Here is a 16,880-nt window from a genome sequence, read left to right on the forward strand (position 1 = left end):
ATTGCTATTCACCCCTATGCATTTTATGCTCTATTGGGAAAAGCAGCGTTTTTCACATAAGAGGGTTCCTCTCTATTAACTCGGCCCGTGTCTCCAGTCCCAGACTCCCCTAGCCATCACACCAAACAGAAAGATGTGTAACAGAAATCTGGATTCATCTCTAAGAAAGCTGTGGGTGGAGGTATCCTTTAATGTTCCACAATCCTTTAGCCCAGCAGAGCAATGGAGAGATACCAGATCACAGACCAAGCGTCAGAGTGAGTCATACTTTTGGGGTTTGTTTTGCTTCTGACTAACATTTTTTTTTGGGGGGGGAAATCCTTTCTATTTTCCCCAAACTGGACCGTGTCAGCAGCCAGCAGTTTGATGCTGTCCCATAAGCTCGCCTACCTATCTGCCCAAACAGAGGTTAGACAGACGCTATTCATCCTCTCCGCCCTGGAGTCTCTCCCCACTGGACATGGCCTGCAGCTACCGGAAACTGCACAAGGGCAAACATTTCCTGAGAAGGAGGAAACAGAACCGTGGGGAGCCAGCTAGCGGGTGTGTCCCTGAAATGCCAGTGCCTGGAAAGGGACTCTCGGTGGTGGTGATGGTGGGGGATATATGCTGGGGAAAGGGTATCTCTGCCAATCACAAAAAGCAAGCAAAATGAGGCCACACACTGAGAAGGTAGGGGTTTCTACATATTCAGAAGATTCAACAGGAATGCAAAAAGGGAGAGATTTAATTAGTTTATTAAAACAGGGGGGAAATAAAATCCAAAACACAGCCCGATCAGAAGGGTGTATGCTCCAGGAGGCACAGAAAGTGGACAGCAGAGGAGATTTAGTTAAAACGGGGTTGGGGTGTGTGTGAAGGAAAGTATTCTGTGCATTCCCCTGTCAGCTTCCTGGATCGGGAAGACCTGCAGGTGTGTGGAGGGAGAATTCCCAAGCCATATGTGCCCCCCCCCCTTCACTGATTCCTTGCAGACCCCCAGCCTGTCCTTCCTGCTAAGAACCGGGCATTATTTGGTCCTGTTGACGGTCAGGTAAATTGCAGCAGGTAACCCTGTTGCAGCAGGTAACCGTTGCTCCAAAGAAAAACCCAAGAACAAAAGCCAGAGAATACCTTTTACTGGGACTAATCAAAACTTTAGTTCTTTAGTTCTTCCTCTGCCTGCCTGCCTGCCTATATATAAACAAGCCCTAGATGTTTCAGGCCCTGATCTGAAGGGAGATTCTCTTCGTCATTTTTACATTGTTACACGGATTCGAATGTAACAGTCCCGTGTGGAGCTGCAAAATAAAATGAGCCTAAAAAACGAACAAAAATTTATTATAGCATAAGCTTTGACGAGTCAAAGCTCACTACATCAGATACCATCAGGCTGCCGTTTCAGCCTTTCTTTCTTTTTTTAAAAGGAGAATGGCAGATCACCTGCAGACCAGCTGTTTCTTGAAAGAATAGGATTTTCCTCATTCATTTCCATTGATGCAAGCTCTTGTGAAGTTACTAGCACACTACTGGAAAATACTTGACTTAACTTCTGTGAGCTCCTTTTAGGAAAAAAAGAACATACACACACACACACAACCATTTCCGCCTTGGGAGGTTGGGCTTCTGTTTAATGAAGACCCAACAATTGAGAAGGCTTTGTGTGTTTTTTGTGGATTATGAAGACGCTGAGTGAATCACATTTGGAAGGCTGGAGAGAGGACAGACAAGTATTATTTATATAGTACTATCAATGTGTGTGGCACAGGGCAGGTACAACAGATAATACTCTTCCCTCCAAGCCTCTGATGTTCGTTTCCCGCCCTAGCGTGCCCTACCGATTTCTCCAGCTGTGCTAGTATAATATTGACAGCCTTTCATGAGGGAAACTCAACAAGCCAAACATGACAAAGAGTTCCCATCCCAATGCACGTCTTCCATCACTCTGCCTTTGGCCTGCTCTGAAACTGTTTCACCTGAGGCCCTTGACATTCTCAGAGACCACACGGTCACAGCAAAAAATTTGCTGAACTTTACGTGCCATTAAAAAAAGCCCAAGATCAACCAGCTACACAGTTCCTACATGGATGTTGCTCATGAATTTCTCAGAGGCTACAGCACGCTGGGGGCAGCTCATACATCTTCCCCCTCCCTGAGCAAACCCAGGGCTTACACACATCCACACCTACACAACTATGCCCAATACACACAAGCCTGTCTGCTCCTTTTGTGTGGCAAACAGATTGTGTAGTTGTGTTTATGTATTCAGGCCCAGTTTCACATCTCAAGTTCTACACATAGAAGGGTGTTGCCAGGGTAAAGGGATGGTGGCAGAGAAAGCGGAGTTCCATGGATGAAGGGGGAATGAGTGTACTTTTAAAAAAGAAGTATACTGCCCAGAGCAGCAGGAGGAGCTTTAATGGCAGATTTGAGGGGGGGGACACACAACAAATACCTTTCTATATTAATTGCTTTTAAAAACAGTTATTATGCATACAAGATCTTTGGATATAAAGGAAGAACTAAAGATGTGAACAGACGTGGTCCCATTTATACTTATCCTTACAATATTCAATTTTAAATGACTCCAAGTTATTTCAAAACTCAGGTATCAGAATGGTTATTATGTAGATAGATGTCTGAACAATTTATTCTGAGCACAGAATATAAAGGCAGAAACATGGAAGCACTAAGAACAGCCCCTGACATCATTTTTATTTTAATAGAAGCATTAGCTCATTGATGTCTCAGAAAACAGCAATTTGAAGGCAACTCAGCTGAGCAGCTAAAGTCATTTTTTTCAGTAATTGGGCTTACATTTCTCCTCGCTTTGCAGTATCTCCACAGCCCCAGAGAAGAAGCCAGAGGCAGAAGATCATACATGGATTTCTCTAAAATACCCAGTTGTTTTCCTTGAGTCATGGGTTATCACAACTGGCATTTTCCACTCCTCTTCAGAGAAAAAGTAAAAGTTTATGGCCCAAAGATATTTATGGAAGATTCCTTATCCTCAGAGATGAACAATCCCCTCAGAATACAGAGAAAAGAGGGAGAGGAGGGGAAAAGTTATTCAAGTTTGTTTGTTTTGCTCATACTAAGACATATCCAGACAGGAGACTGTGGACAGATGCAACAGGAGATGGGCACAGGCCCAGGAACTGGAGAGACAAGAGGCCCCTGAGCCTCACAGAACTAACACAGCAGCCTGTTTGAGAAGGGCAGGACTTTGGAGAGTCATGACTGAGGGCACTGCCAACTTCCCTCTAGAACTCACAGCCAAGTTTGAGTTTTCCCCCTCCTAGTCTGAGCAAAGGCTACAAACACATGTGCCTTAAGCTCCACCAGCAAGCAAAACTATACCCATTTTCGTGTCTTAAATTGTCTCATCTTAGACGGATGAGATTTTCAGCCCTCAAGGCAGCTGCATTTCAGTAAAAGGATGAATGTTACCATCTGTACAGTCAAAAGACATTCAAGGGGGAAGGCAAAGGGGAAACATGTTCAGCACGTTGCACAAACCAATACAGCCCTGTTCACTAGTTACAGTGAACTAGGGTTGCCACTGATGGCAACCCCAGAAGCTTTTAGGGGGCGGGCATCATACCAGCATCATGACAGGATGTAGACGTCACTTCCGGTGAAGACTGGAAGTGACATCATAGTGCACTCTGGGATTTGCCAAAACTCCTGTTGTAGCAGTGGACTTGGCAAGCCCATTAAACACATGTACAATCTGTGTACAGTGTACACTTTTCAAAAATACATGCATTGAGTAAATCCTATGTTAGACTCGGTGCCTATACTGCTGAACATGTGATACAAACTCCACATTGGTCCAGGTACTGGACCCAATTGCAAAGTAAACACACGTTGGCTCCTTCTTACAAGCAAGTGAACACATCTACCTGAGGGATATGTGTGCATTCACTGTAACATGTGAACAGGGCTTATATATATTCCAGTACAACCAAACAGGTGCAACTATATTATTATGCAGTCACTCCGTAAAGCATGTAGAAAAGTTATTTTTCTAGAAGTCTCCCTCTTCCCTATTACATTTTTATCCACCTCTCATTCCAAGGAACTCAGGATAGCATGCATGGTTTCCCCCGTGTCCATTTTATCCTTACAACCACCATCCTGTGATTGCACTCAAGAGTTGGCTTCATGATTGAACGGGAATTTGAACCTGGGCCTCGCCTGCCCTAGTCAATTACTCTAACTACTATTCCACATTAGTTCCCAGGAAGGAATTTTGCAGGCAATCATTTTTTCCATACAACAAATGCACAGCTGTATAAAGCCATTTGATGTGGGAGGAACCCAACATCCTTCCTCTACTGTTGTGGGGAACAGTCATTCTATCAGCACTTTATCTACAAAGTTTTATAAGTGAGAAACTAACCACACACACACACGCACACCATCCATTACAATTTCTCTGTGGTGGGATGGCTGAGTAAATGCAACTTCCCTGCCAATGCTACATTTCAATTTATTAATTTTCTTCTTTTTTAGGGACTGAACACTCTCTCCCACTTTACATGATACCACCCCATTCCTTCCAAAGCTATCCTATGAAACTTTGGCTTAACCTAACAACTGTGTTTCCATATTCTCTTCTGTTGTAGCATACATCACTCCCCACATCCAATATTTAATTAAAATAAATACAGCTGTATAAAGTGTTGGGGGAACAGTCACACCGATTTTTCCCGTGGTTTCGTGATCCTCAAAAAACAGGATCACAAAACTGCGGGGAAAATCGGGCAAGGCCAAAATGCAGCTACACAACTTTGAGTGGGAAATTGACCAATAGAAGCGGGGCAAAGGGAGGCGTGACCACAGCACAGCTCTTGTGTGAAATCGGTCTCAGATTGCTTCCCTTTCATTATATAAAGACAGGATATCACACTACAATGCCAAGGCACAAATACAATACTATGTTCCCTTTAAATACTCAAGAAAGGACAATGTAGCATTACATGCAAGACAGGTCACACTAATGGTTCCTGAAGAATTCTTGGATTTCTTCTTCTGCCTCTCTCATGAAATCATCAGACCAGGAATTGGAAAGCCACCCTTCCCTGTTGATTGTCAGCTTTAGGGATAATGTAACCATTAAATTTTCTAAAGTTTTCCTTTTTGCCATCTTAACTCCTTAAGGTTAGCACAAAAGCATAACACTGCAAGCAGAGCCTTCTGTTTTGTCTCACGGATGGGTTAGATATTAGACAGGACAGTTTTTCTCATGCCTTTATGACAAAGTTTGGAAATCTCCTTAACAAGCACATGGATCCAAAGACTCAGACCTGGCATTATTAGGCGTCTGAAAACTGAGTATGATAAACAGCTGAGGCCCACCATACCTTACAGCAGGCTCACCTTACCAAGGCTCACGAAGAGCCACAATCACAGTTACCACCAACCAAAAGAGCCACATTTAATTCCATCATTGGCACGAAGCCTGCACCTCAAGGGCTGCACCAGCCACAAGCCCTAAAGTGCCCACTTTCCTGAAACATGAGGCAGGTGTTGCACTGGGAAACTGGTCAGAAGAGCCTGAGGCCAGAGTATCACTACCTTATAGGTTGACTCCCACACAGACAAAATGACTTTTTCTTTCCTAGAGACTTCCAAAACCAACAGTAGTATAGCACTTAAAAAAAAAGTAGTATTTTATAATTAGGCTCAAACCAAAAGGTCAGGAAATAGCAAACGACCTTTGAGTTCCCCAGAGCCTTTAATCAGGGAGAATGTTGAAGATAAATTACAGGGGGAAGAGAAAAAAAGATATTCCAGAGTATATTTCTGCACTTGTATTCCATTTCAAGAATACAGATGTGTCGCAGACTTAATTGTATGAGACGCTGCTGTGCGTAACACAGATTTCAAGGTGCACCAAAAAGTTCCTGGAAAACAGAATAGCCCGCAACCAACCCCCTAAAGGGCCAGACTCCCTATGAGAATATAAGAGCCAGCAGTTAATCACATCTGCACTAATCAAAACCAAAAGATCGATTCTGGTAAAGCAGGATGGGGGGGGGGGGGGGGGTTGCACTACATCCACTGTAATAAAGGTATTATACTACTGCTGTTGTGCTGGTCACTAGACAAGTTCTAAAACCAACCACAATCTTTACTTCCTTGCGGAGATGGAAGAAGTATTTTTTTTAAAAAAACCACCTGGGCTAGATTTCAGGGTTCAACTAGCCAGGGGATGTAGATTTGTAACTGCGTTTTAATCAGACTGAATTTTAGGCTGCATTGAATAGTTAATTGTTATCTGTGCCATGATGGGATGGGCTTACCAATCTAAATAAATAACTTAAGGGATTCAAACATCCCCGGTGAAGGAGGAGGACTGATGGGTCAGAGACAGCAGGGATGTGGGAGGGAGAGACGCAGTCTCACTGTGAATCAGCAGAAACTGGGAAAGGTTGCCAAGGCCATACATATGTGCTGCCTTCTTTCTCCACCCCGTGTCTTCGCCCCTACTGAAGGCATAATGTAGTTGCTACCAAGCAGGCAGATGCAGGCCGTACCCCTGCAAGGCTTTTCAGATTGACTGACAAGCCACCAAGCAAACAGGTCAGGTGAGGGAAGGCATGAGAACCGTGGAGGAGAGGCAGAGCTGGCAGGGAGAAGTGGATTGAAAACTGACTTGCTTAGCTTAAATGAGATTCCATGGCCACTTACAGCCTCGGAGTCAGATGTTCTGGAACAGCAAACAGCACACAGAGGTCTGTGACACACAGTGAACATTCTGGAAGGCCACCAGCTTTCGTCCAGCATCTTCACCTCAAAAAATATGGCAACCCTGTTTCTAGTCCTTATGTCACGGGAGTCCAGGAAAAAGAAGGCAAGCTATCCCAGGGTACCACTTCCTGGCAGCACAAGTCAAGCACAACCAAATGCATTTTGGTTCATACACCACTCACAGTAGCCCATCTGCCAAGAAAAAATGGCAGAATCAAGTTACTGTCTAAGGCAGGGGGTTCCCAAACGTTTTCAGCCTACTGGCAGCTTTGGAATTCTGGTACAGGGCAGTGGGCACAACTACAAAATGGCTGCTGCAGGAGGCAGAGCCAACGACAATATGTCAGGGAGGGAGGTCGTGCATAACTCTAACAGTAACCCTTCAACATTTCAGGCAGATGCTCTGATGCCTTTTAGAATTAAAACATTGCTTTAAAATATATCCTTGCATACACATAGCTTGCCTCCAGTTATATAGTGGAGGTCCTTATGATATGGTGGCAGCTGCCGCTGAAGTAACCTAATCTGCACAGCCAGAAAGATCTCCAATGGCCAATCCAAAGCCTTGCTGGGCAAAAGCCCCACCTAGCCCTGTCTACTTTCTAAAACACTTGGCAGGCACCAGGAAAGATGTCAGCAGGTGCCCTGGCACCCACAGGTACTACATAGGAGACCCCTGCATAACAGAATCTCAAAAAAACATGTCAGGAAGAATTGGACAGGGTACTGTGGCCTGGCTAACAACAAGCAAACCAGGAAGTCACCTGTTTAAATCTTGCCTTATCATAAACCCACTAGGTAGACTTTAACAAGCCACTCCCCCCCCCCCAATAATTTAGGGATTACAGTAATCTGAGACTGAAGGGCTCATGCCCCCCAGCCATTTTTCCATGGTGATACCAGCACTGGGGGAGGGGTACAGTTATTTCCTTGTTTTTGCTGCTCCATGTGCACAGAACACTCCATGCAAAGCATGGGAAAACAGCTTGGGGAGGGGGGGCAGGAGCCCTTACTCCTCCTGTGGTGTTCTGAGCCAAAATGGGCTCTAGGTTTTTTGGGGGAGGGGGGTGTCATAGCTATTCCTCACAACTGCTGTGAGAGTGCAGGGAAGACAGACCCAACTCTTTTTTTAAAAAGCAAACATCCAGTTTGGCCTTTACTTTACAGGCTTGTTGTGAAAGTTACTCAGTCAGCATATGCTTTTAACACTCCAGAAGCCTACATAAAATGCTAGTGACTCTTATATCCATTAACAGCCCTGTATTATTGAAAAGTACGCAAACGGAGAGTGATTTCAGCAAAGCGTACTTTATTCTATCCGGAACAAGACGACTTTGGCTGGCTTGCAGGCCGGCTTATATTCCCCGAGAAACTGCCACCCAAAACACACACACCCCACTTCCCAATAGGTTATTTACAGCAGCTGAGAGTCCCATTGGCTCTCGGCCAGGAACCTAGCCCCCTGATTGGAGCGGGCTCGGATCCGCATAGTCCATTGTCTCTTGGAGCAAAGCTCGACGTTTGTCTCTGGACTTGTCTGGACATGTCTGGACTTGTCAGGACTTGATATACCACTATTATCTATAGATTCAGGGCCTTTCTGTACAGTCAGGGGAAAACTGCCACAGCTATATATACATACACAGCTATATATACATACACAGCTATATATACATACATACGAAGCTGCCTTATACTAAAACAGCTAGCAGCGACTCTCTAGGATCTCAGATAGAGGCCTTTCACATCACCTACTAACAGATTCCTCCAACCAAAGACGCTGGGGATTGAACCTGGGACCTTCGGCATGGCAAGCAGATGCTCTACCCCTGAGCCACACCCCTCCCTTCTTGGCCTTTGTGCCACACAAGCTCTGAGACAATAGCACCCCTTCCCCATATAGTAGATGGGACAGGAAACACAGTTTGCTAGATATGAGATTTAGGTATAGCACTTACTCAGTATGAGATTTGCAGCCTTGAGATGAGGGCAATTGGAAATTTTCTCCCACCACTTTAAATGTATATACATACATACCCTTTCAAACACTGACGCCAGTTTTACTCCTTAACTCTAGTTTCTCACTGTGACTCTGAACAATGACAGGATTTTGTTTGTTCTTTTTAAAATAAAGCTGCAAACATTTTAAAGAGATCTGGTGCAGTTTTGCACTGTCTCTAAACAGTGCTCGTGAAGAGTTAAGGGATTTTCAAAAATAGTCAAAGAGGAGCAAGACTACCCTAAATAAGGTTTCCCTGAAAACACAGTCTCACACTCTTGTGAACCTGTTAAAACATACATTTTAAAAGGAAGTTCACAGAGGGATGTGGAGGCACTGTAGAGAGAGAGATGTGCTAGTCATCACTAAATTGTATCACAGGGAATGTCCAACAAGTCTGCATGACATTTGGGCAACCGCCTACCCCAAAGCAAGCAGATCAGCAATTAAGCAAGTCTTGCATTTCCCCAAGATCTAAATATTGTATTGCACTGGGTTCTTAGCACAAGTGTAACCTCCAGAAGAAGGGCAGACTGTGATGAGCAGATATGTAGGGGGGAATCAAGCAGAAAGGCCCAAAGTCAGATTTGTTTAAAAAATGATATAACAGCTAGGGTTGCCAGCCTCCAGGTGGTGGCTGGAGACCCCCTGATATCACAACTGATCTCCAGGCAACATAAATCAGTTCACCTGGAGAAAATGGCTAGTTTGGAAGGCAGACTCTGTGGCATTATACCCCAGTTAAATCCCTCCACTCCCCAAACCCCACCATCCTCAGGCTCCACCCCCCAAAATCTCCAGGTATTTACCAACCTGGAGTTGGCAACCCAAACAACAGCCAAAACCTTTTACAGAAAATGAACCTTGGTCTCTCTGTTCCTCAGCATCAGGAAAGTAGGACAATGGCCTACCCTTAAATCTTAAAAACAGTTCTCTGCCCCTCATTTGCCACCTTCTTGAATACTTCCTATCCAGTACGTTTTCTTACCACCTGATGCCAGATGCTGCATGAGGTTCAGATACAAAGAAAAGGGCTGCTCAGAAGGATGCTTAAAAGGATGCTACTTGCTTTAAAAGCATTCCTTCACTGATCCTTCTTTCCCGACCAGTGTTTCAATTGTTTTTATGTCTTTGGATGCATTTCAGCTCTGTTTTTAATTGTTTTAATGATGTGTGTTTTTTGTGGAGAAGTTGGTTTTAAACAAGTTCAAAATGTAATTTTATTATGAACGTTTTGATTTGTTAAAAACTTAATCTGCAAGTTTTGTACACACAGCACCACTTTACAACACGATTACACTGGAATGTTTTGACTGAAACCATGGGCATACCTGTATATCACTCCCACCCAGGGCAAACAGGAGCTCCATGAGGGTAACAGAGTTCTGGGAATGTCCGTATACATACCCTAGTGGTACAATGTCCTCAGACCAAATTTCTTTCCTCACTCATTGCTTTTAGCTTTTAAAACACACAGATACCACTGCAGGAGATCCTGACCATGGATTTCCCAGGGATCATCTGGTTTGGCCATTAGCTGGATTGAATTCAATGGGCCTAGTGGCTTAAATCCAAATGCTTATTCTCAGATGGGTTGTGAACTGGTCCAAGTGTGTTAAGAGATGTGTCTGTACTTCAGTGCAGCTGGGGGGGGGGGGATCTCAGTAACTGAACATGAAAACAAAAAAACAGAAGAGAGATACAAAAGAGCAGACACACCACGGTCTTATCTCTTCTCTAGTCTTCCCCTTTCTCTAAGTGTCTACATGTTGCAGTGGGACACATATGACCAATGAGGAATCAAGAAGATATACTATGAATGATTAAAACAGGTTTTTTAAAGTGTTTCGCTGGGTACTTTAACTACAAATCGCATTATCAGAGATGCATTAGGATGTTAGAACATGAAATGGGTCACATCAAACCACACCTCACAGGCCAACAACCAGTCCTTTCTGATCAAACCCAGATGCTAGGATGAGCTGAACAGGTGGAACTTCGAGCGCTCAGCTATCTTGTGCCTTACTGGCATAAATGATCCATAAAATTCCTGTAATGGGGAGGGAATCTAAATTGATTCCCTCTAAACTGAACAGGAATTCCATTCAAGGTTTGGTTCATCATGTCTACCATAGTCCAGGTAAAGACTTTCTAGGCAAATCTTTCTGTCTTTTAACTTAAATCTGCCAATTAAAATCCTAGAGCAGCAGCGGCTTGGGGGATGGTCACCCTATTAAACTGTTTTAAAATTAGTTTCTGAGAAAGTTCTTCCAGTGGCATAAATTAATATTAATCAAATAATTTAAGTAAAAATATGCACTAGTTAAGGATCCGGCATGTAACATTTAATGAAGTTTAATTATCTCAGAGAGAGTTGTTACTTCAGAGCTGGCAGATGTTACTCTGTGCTGCGTGTGCTATTCTAAAAGCAAAGGAAGGACATATTTGTAAGCATGTGTATAATTATATATTCTGGCACATGGTATCAAATGTTCAAAACAATTCTCTTGGAGACTATAAATTGTGCTTTTCTAAGCACATATAAACAAGGTGGATTCCCCACAAAACAGCATTATTCTAAACAGAGCTTTACCCTTCTAATTCCATTGAAGCCAGCGGACTTAGCAGAGTACAACTCCATTTAGGATTGCTCTGCAAATCCATGTTTAGCAAGATACGACAACTTCTTGTATCACGGGAGTTCACACCAAAGAAGAAGAAGAGATTGGATTAAACCCCACCCTTCACTCAGAGTGGCTTACAAACTCCTTTCCCTTCCCCTCCCCACAACAGACACCCTATGAGGTAGGTGGGGCTGAAAGAGCTCTTTCTAGAACTGTCCTTGAGAGAACAGCTGTGCAGAACTATGGCTTGCCCAAAGTCATCCAGCAGCTGCAAGTGGAGGAGTGGGGAACCAAACCCGGTTCTCCCAGATTAGAATCCGCACACTTAACCACTACACCATACTGGCTTAACCACTACACCAAAGGCAGTTCAAAGCTATTTCTAAACTCAGATTATCACCTGTGTGGTTTTTAAAAAAAAATCAGTGCCAGCACTATCAATGTGAATGGCGCTTCAAAGAGTAACATACGCAAAAGGGCTGGTCCCTGCCCTGAGGAGCTTACTGTCTAGATTTCAACAAAATATGGAGGCAACAGAGAGATGGGACAGCAAGCCTAAGACAGAAGGAATGAGAGTTACTCATACCTAGCTTCAGTTTCAGGAGGAGCATTTTAGCTAAAGGCATTTTAGCTAAAGGCCTTAGTAAAGGCTTTTAACACAAATCTTTAAAAAATAAAAACCAAAGATTTATAATAAATGGGGATATGGGTGGACAGAAGACACAGATGAGCATTTGAAAAAAGAAAGCGCCCCTCAACACCCAACTGATACTACCTAGTGCAGTCCATGACACTTAGAAGCCTCATAAGGGTGGTGAGTAGAGAGGATTTTCAATATTAAAGGTGGGATGACAGACCAGGGCATGTTCTCAGCAGCCAAATGGGATAACTGAGTCTGAGAAAGGAATTTCAGGAACTGTGGTGATTAATAACAAGGGCTTTTTTTGGGGGGGGGATTTTCTTATCCTTCATTTATCTCCTAATTCAGTCATCTGAATTCAAAGACAACTCCTGCAAAATGGGAGAGAAGCCACATGAAAGTGATAGAGGTGCACAGGGTAAAAACAGTTGCAGTATCAAAAAGGTCTTCCTCCCAGCTTCATAACTGAATTAACAAGGGTGCATTCTAAAGAATGGAGTGCTGACTCAGTTGTCAGTCTTGCACCTTCCCAGCCTTCAAATGGATGGTCCACTGGTTCACTTCTTAAAGCAACACATGAGTATTCATTTGTCAGTTCATGGCATAGAAAAGAGAGTGTTTTTAAGCACAAAACAACTCCAAGGGTTGAAGGGTGACATTGGAGAAATCCAGCCAATTAGCAATACGCACAACGGACTTCTACTTAACAACTTGCAACTACCATTGCCCTGAGCTCGACAATGGAGATGTATAGGCACATTTGAACTGAATGCAATGAGGCTGCTTCCAACTTTAGATTGTTAAAACCAGGAAGACCCAGATTTAAATCCTGATTTAGCTATGAAGCTCACTGGGTGATCTTAAGCCAGTCATTCTTGCTTGGCCTAAACTACCTCAGAGTGTTGAAAGTATCAAATGTGGAGGGGGTCTTCCAGTTCTCTCTTTCTTTCTGTCCTTGTTCATATTAAGGTAAAAAACACCAATAGCTGGTCTTCAGAACAATAATAAGAACAGTGTCATTGTCACAGAAGCTGTCAAGGGCTGACAAGTTACGCAAACCAAAAGAATGTGGTAGTTTAATAAACCAAGTATCTAAACATTCAAATATGACAGAGCCCATAATGGCTTCCTCACTAGGGCCCCGGTCACACGGGCCGGTTATCGCGGGGGGGGGGAGGCGTGGCTAATTGCCCCGGCGCAGTTTGATCTGCGATTACGCGATCAGATGTGCGGCGGCACACCACGGGTTCTTCCCTCAGCGCCGGCGGGTAAACGAGGGACCGGAGGGGAATGTCGCACGCCGGCATGATCACACCACGGGCGTCTGGAGGCAGCCCGTGGCTAATGTTTACTAGTACCTTGGAGGTACTAGTTTTTTAATGCACGTTGTCGGTGGTAAGCCACGGGTGCGCTCCACTTCCCAGATGTTGGGGTGTGATCACGTCCGGATAATCCGCCCACCATCCATGCCTCTCCCGCGGCAACTCTGCCGTGTGACTGGGGCCTAGAATGTATTCTGTCCTTATGGAATATGGATGCAAATCCCCTGTACCCATTGATGGGAATATTGGCAACAAAGTCACCAGTGATTTCTACCTTCCCCTTTGTACTCTCCCCTTCTCTTTCCTCCAGCCACAACTTGACAACGTACTTGCAGCAAAGCACGTAGATCTCCAAAAATAATGAGATCCAGGTTTATTTGGGGTGTATGGAAGCAGTTACCAAGTGTCAGCTTAAACGAAGGGTTTTAAAATTCTAAATCAGAGTAATAACCAGACGGTGAAGCAGATCCCTCATTATAGAATTACATTCCTTCGAAGTCGTAAACATGCACCAGAGAGAGTTTCTACAGGGCAAAGCCTGTCCCCCAGAAGACAGAATCTGTGTGGCAAAAGTTTATGTGAAAACCACAAAACCTAATTGCGCGCTTGAGTATGTATCTTTGTCAAACATCCATTTACAGGTTTGCCAGGCTACTGAAAGCTCTCTATAGATAGACATTTGACCTGCCCTATAACATGTTGAAAAAACAACTTCCTATTCAGTATATACAATCATGGAGTTGTGGTAGATCAGTTTAAGAGGAGTTCATAACATTCTTTATGTCTTGCTACTATGTGGACATAGTAGTATTTTTGAGAGATTGGGCTTTTCACATAGGGTTTTGGGGGGAGGGGTTGGTTTACTTCCTGCCCCTTGGATTAGGTAGCTTTCATAAGATTGGTATCCATTAGGCAATATCAATTGCCGTGGCACCTGTTGCCTACAGTTCTCACCCCTCCCCTCAAGCTAGTCATCAATTACATTACATATACAAAATCCACCAGCCATATAGGTGAAATGCAGCCCTCCCAGTGGTGTGGGGAACCCCCCAGATTTTCTTACAGCACAAAGTAACACTACAAAATGGGAATTAAAAATCCAAGACACAAAATGCCCGAAGAGAAACAAATTATACAGAATTGGTTCCTATCCATTTAATCTAGGTCTCACTTTAATACGAAGGTCCCTTTTCCTACGGTTCAGAAACTCTAACAAAATGGAAGCCTTCTCAAAAACCTGGAAAGAATTTTTTTAAAAATCCCGCTAGTCCGACTCTTGCCCCAACAGTAACACATTCCACACGCTAGGGCCCACCCACAGACCCATAAGAGGGCCCAAAGATTTCGGCAAGAAGGTAACAGGTGCACTGGAGAGCAAACACCTCACCAGTGACCGAAGGAAGCCAGCAAACCACACAGTTACACAACTAAACAATCAGGATCGGCCGGCGCCTCTCTCGACAGCCACCACAGATGCCTTCCCCATCCTCCCGGCACTTCTTCCGGAGGACGCGTCCCCTAGCAAAACTCCAGAGTTGTCTCTTATTTTAAAAGGCTTTGCTCTGAGAGCTCTCCTGCCAAGTTTGGGGGATTTTGTCGTCGTCCCCCCACCCCACCCCACCGTTTCAAGCTCGTGGACCAGTTCGCCCTCCGTCATCAAGCTTCAGCCCCCGTTTTGGAATCCCCCCCTTCGCCCCACGAATACCTCTCAAGCCAAAACAACATTCTTCCTGCAAACGAACAATCACATGGGGCGGCGGCGGCGGCGGGAGGAGGGGGGCAAGTAAACGTGGGACCTACCGGGACCCTCGTCCGCTTTAAACCGACCCCGCCATCGCCCCTCAAATCACCGCTCGCCTCCCTGCCTGTGTGAAGGGGTCGCCGCATGTGACCAAGGCCGCAGCACGTGCACACACATGGTTAATATGTGCCATGAGTAACTCCTGTGTTATTGAGCGGTTTCCTGCCTTGGGCAGCTGTCTCCGGCTCCCTGGCAAGTGCCGATGTGCGTGGAGAGACCGAAGGCGAAAGGCGGCCCATAACGCGGGGATCTCGGGGGAAGGTCCCCTGCCCCACCACCACGCAGCTCACCCCACCCCACAGGGGAAGGAAAATTAACATTGAAACGAAGACGACGACAACCACGTAGCCTTACCCTGAAAGCGATCAACAAACATCAGACACTCCTCGCGCGACGCACCGCCTCGTCGTCACGAGAGCCACAAATACTGGGGTTTGTGCCCTTTCCAGGTTCTCCGGCTCCTCACCCGGTGGGGTGGGCACGAAAAAGCCCCCTCCGGAAAGACCCGCGAGCACCCCAAAGCAAACGCAGCCTGGCCTCGGCTCTCTGACGTCTGTGAAGTTTCCCCGACTACTACAGAGTTCCGAGGCGATCCTCCACTTACTTCACAGAAATCCGTCTTTGTTTGCTGCCCTGCTCCTTCTCTCCTGCTTTCCGCCTTCAGAGAGGCCTTCCTCCCTCTTTTTTCCTTGCTGCTTCTGCTTTCGAATCACCTTGTTTGCTTCTGTAAATGAAGGTTGTTGTTGTCCGAGGAGAAGGGCTGAGCGGAGCTCTGCGCTGTGAGCTGCTGAGTTGTAATATGAGTTTCCTGGAATTACTCACTCACAGGATTCTTTTCATTCATAAAAACACAGTCATGCGATGACATCATTCTTTCCCTTCCCTCCCCATCTTAGTGAAGGGCATAGGCAGAGAGAAGTGAAAGGAAGCTGCCATCTTGGTGCTGGGCACCAATTTTAAAGAGACCCGCACACTTAAACGTTTTCCTGTTGATTCTGAGGCTCACCAAGACGACTACTTCACTGTGGATCTGTCATTCTATATTAAGAAATAGAGTTCTGGAGTAAAGAGAGAATGACTGGGAATGCAAAGACAAAAATGCTCATAATATTGTTTTTAATACACTTTTATTTTAAAGAACAGTCCTTATTTCAAATACCAGTATAGCTCAAGCTAAGGTTTGCACCATAAGAAGCAGAAAATCAGGAGGTGGAGTATATTCAATTTCCAGGCTGGGAAAAGCTGCATCTGTTGACCTTCTGTTTGGTGTAGTGGTTAATTGCGCGGATTCTAATCTGGGAGAACAGGGTTTGATTCCCCACTCCTCCACTTGCTCTTGCTGGGTGACCTTGGGCAAGCCATAGTTCTGGCACAACTGTTCTTGAAAAAGAGCAGTTTCTGTCAGAGCTCACTCAGCCCCACCTACCTCACAGGGTATCTGTTGTGGGGAGGGGAAGGGAAAGGACTTTGTAAGCCGTTCTGAGACACCTTTGGGTAGTGAAGGGCGGGATATAAATCCAATCTCTTCTTCTTCTGCTTGTCATGCAGCTTGAGCCACAAACCCTAGTGCTCAAATACAGCTTAAATGAGTTTAGTTTGACACTTTTGACAAATAAATCAACAATGGATACGATGGAAGATGCTTTCTAGAGTGCCTGTATTTTGGATGAAGGGACCAGTTTGTCATAAAATATTGTTGTAGAGAGAGAGAGAGAGAGCACAATATATTTGAGAGGAGGAGCTGGCGTGCAATCCT

At 44.8% G+C, this 16,880-nt stretch overlaps 1 protein-coding gene across 1 annotated transcript in view; it reads right to left on the reverse strand.

Moving 5' to 3' along the window:
* The window catches only part of MAFF (v-maf avian musculoaponeurotic fibrosarcoma oncogene homolog F), a 23,409-nt gene extending 7,469 nt beyond the window's left edge, over nt 1–15,940 (reverse strand). Inside the window, exon 1 of the mRNA XM_015419174.1 lies at nt 15,729–15,940. The gene's annotated coding sequence lies outside the window, so the exon portion shown is untranslated. The remainder of the gene's footprint in view (nt 1–15,728) is intronic.
* Nucleotides 15,941–16,880: the final 940 nt, after the last annotated feature.

This window comes from Gekko japonicus, unplaced genomic scaffold, assembly GCF_001447785.1.
Source record: "Gekko japonicus isolate JY-2015 unplaced genomic scaffold, Gekko_japonicus_V1.1 scaffold37, whole genome shotgun sequence".
NCBI lineage: Eukaryota > Metazoa > Chordata > Lepidosauria > Squamata > Gekkonidae > Gekko > Gekko japonicus.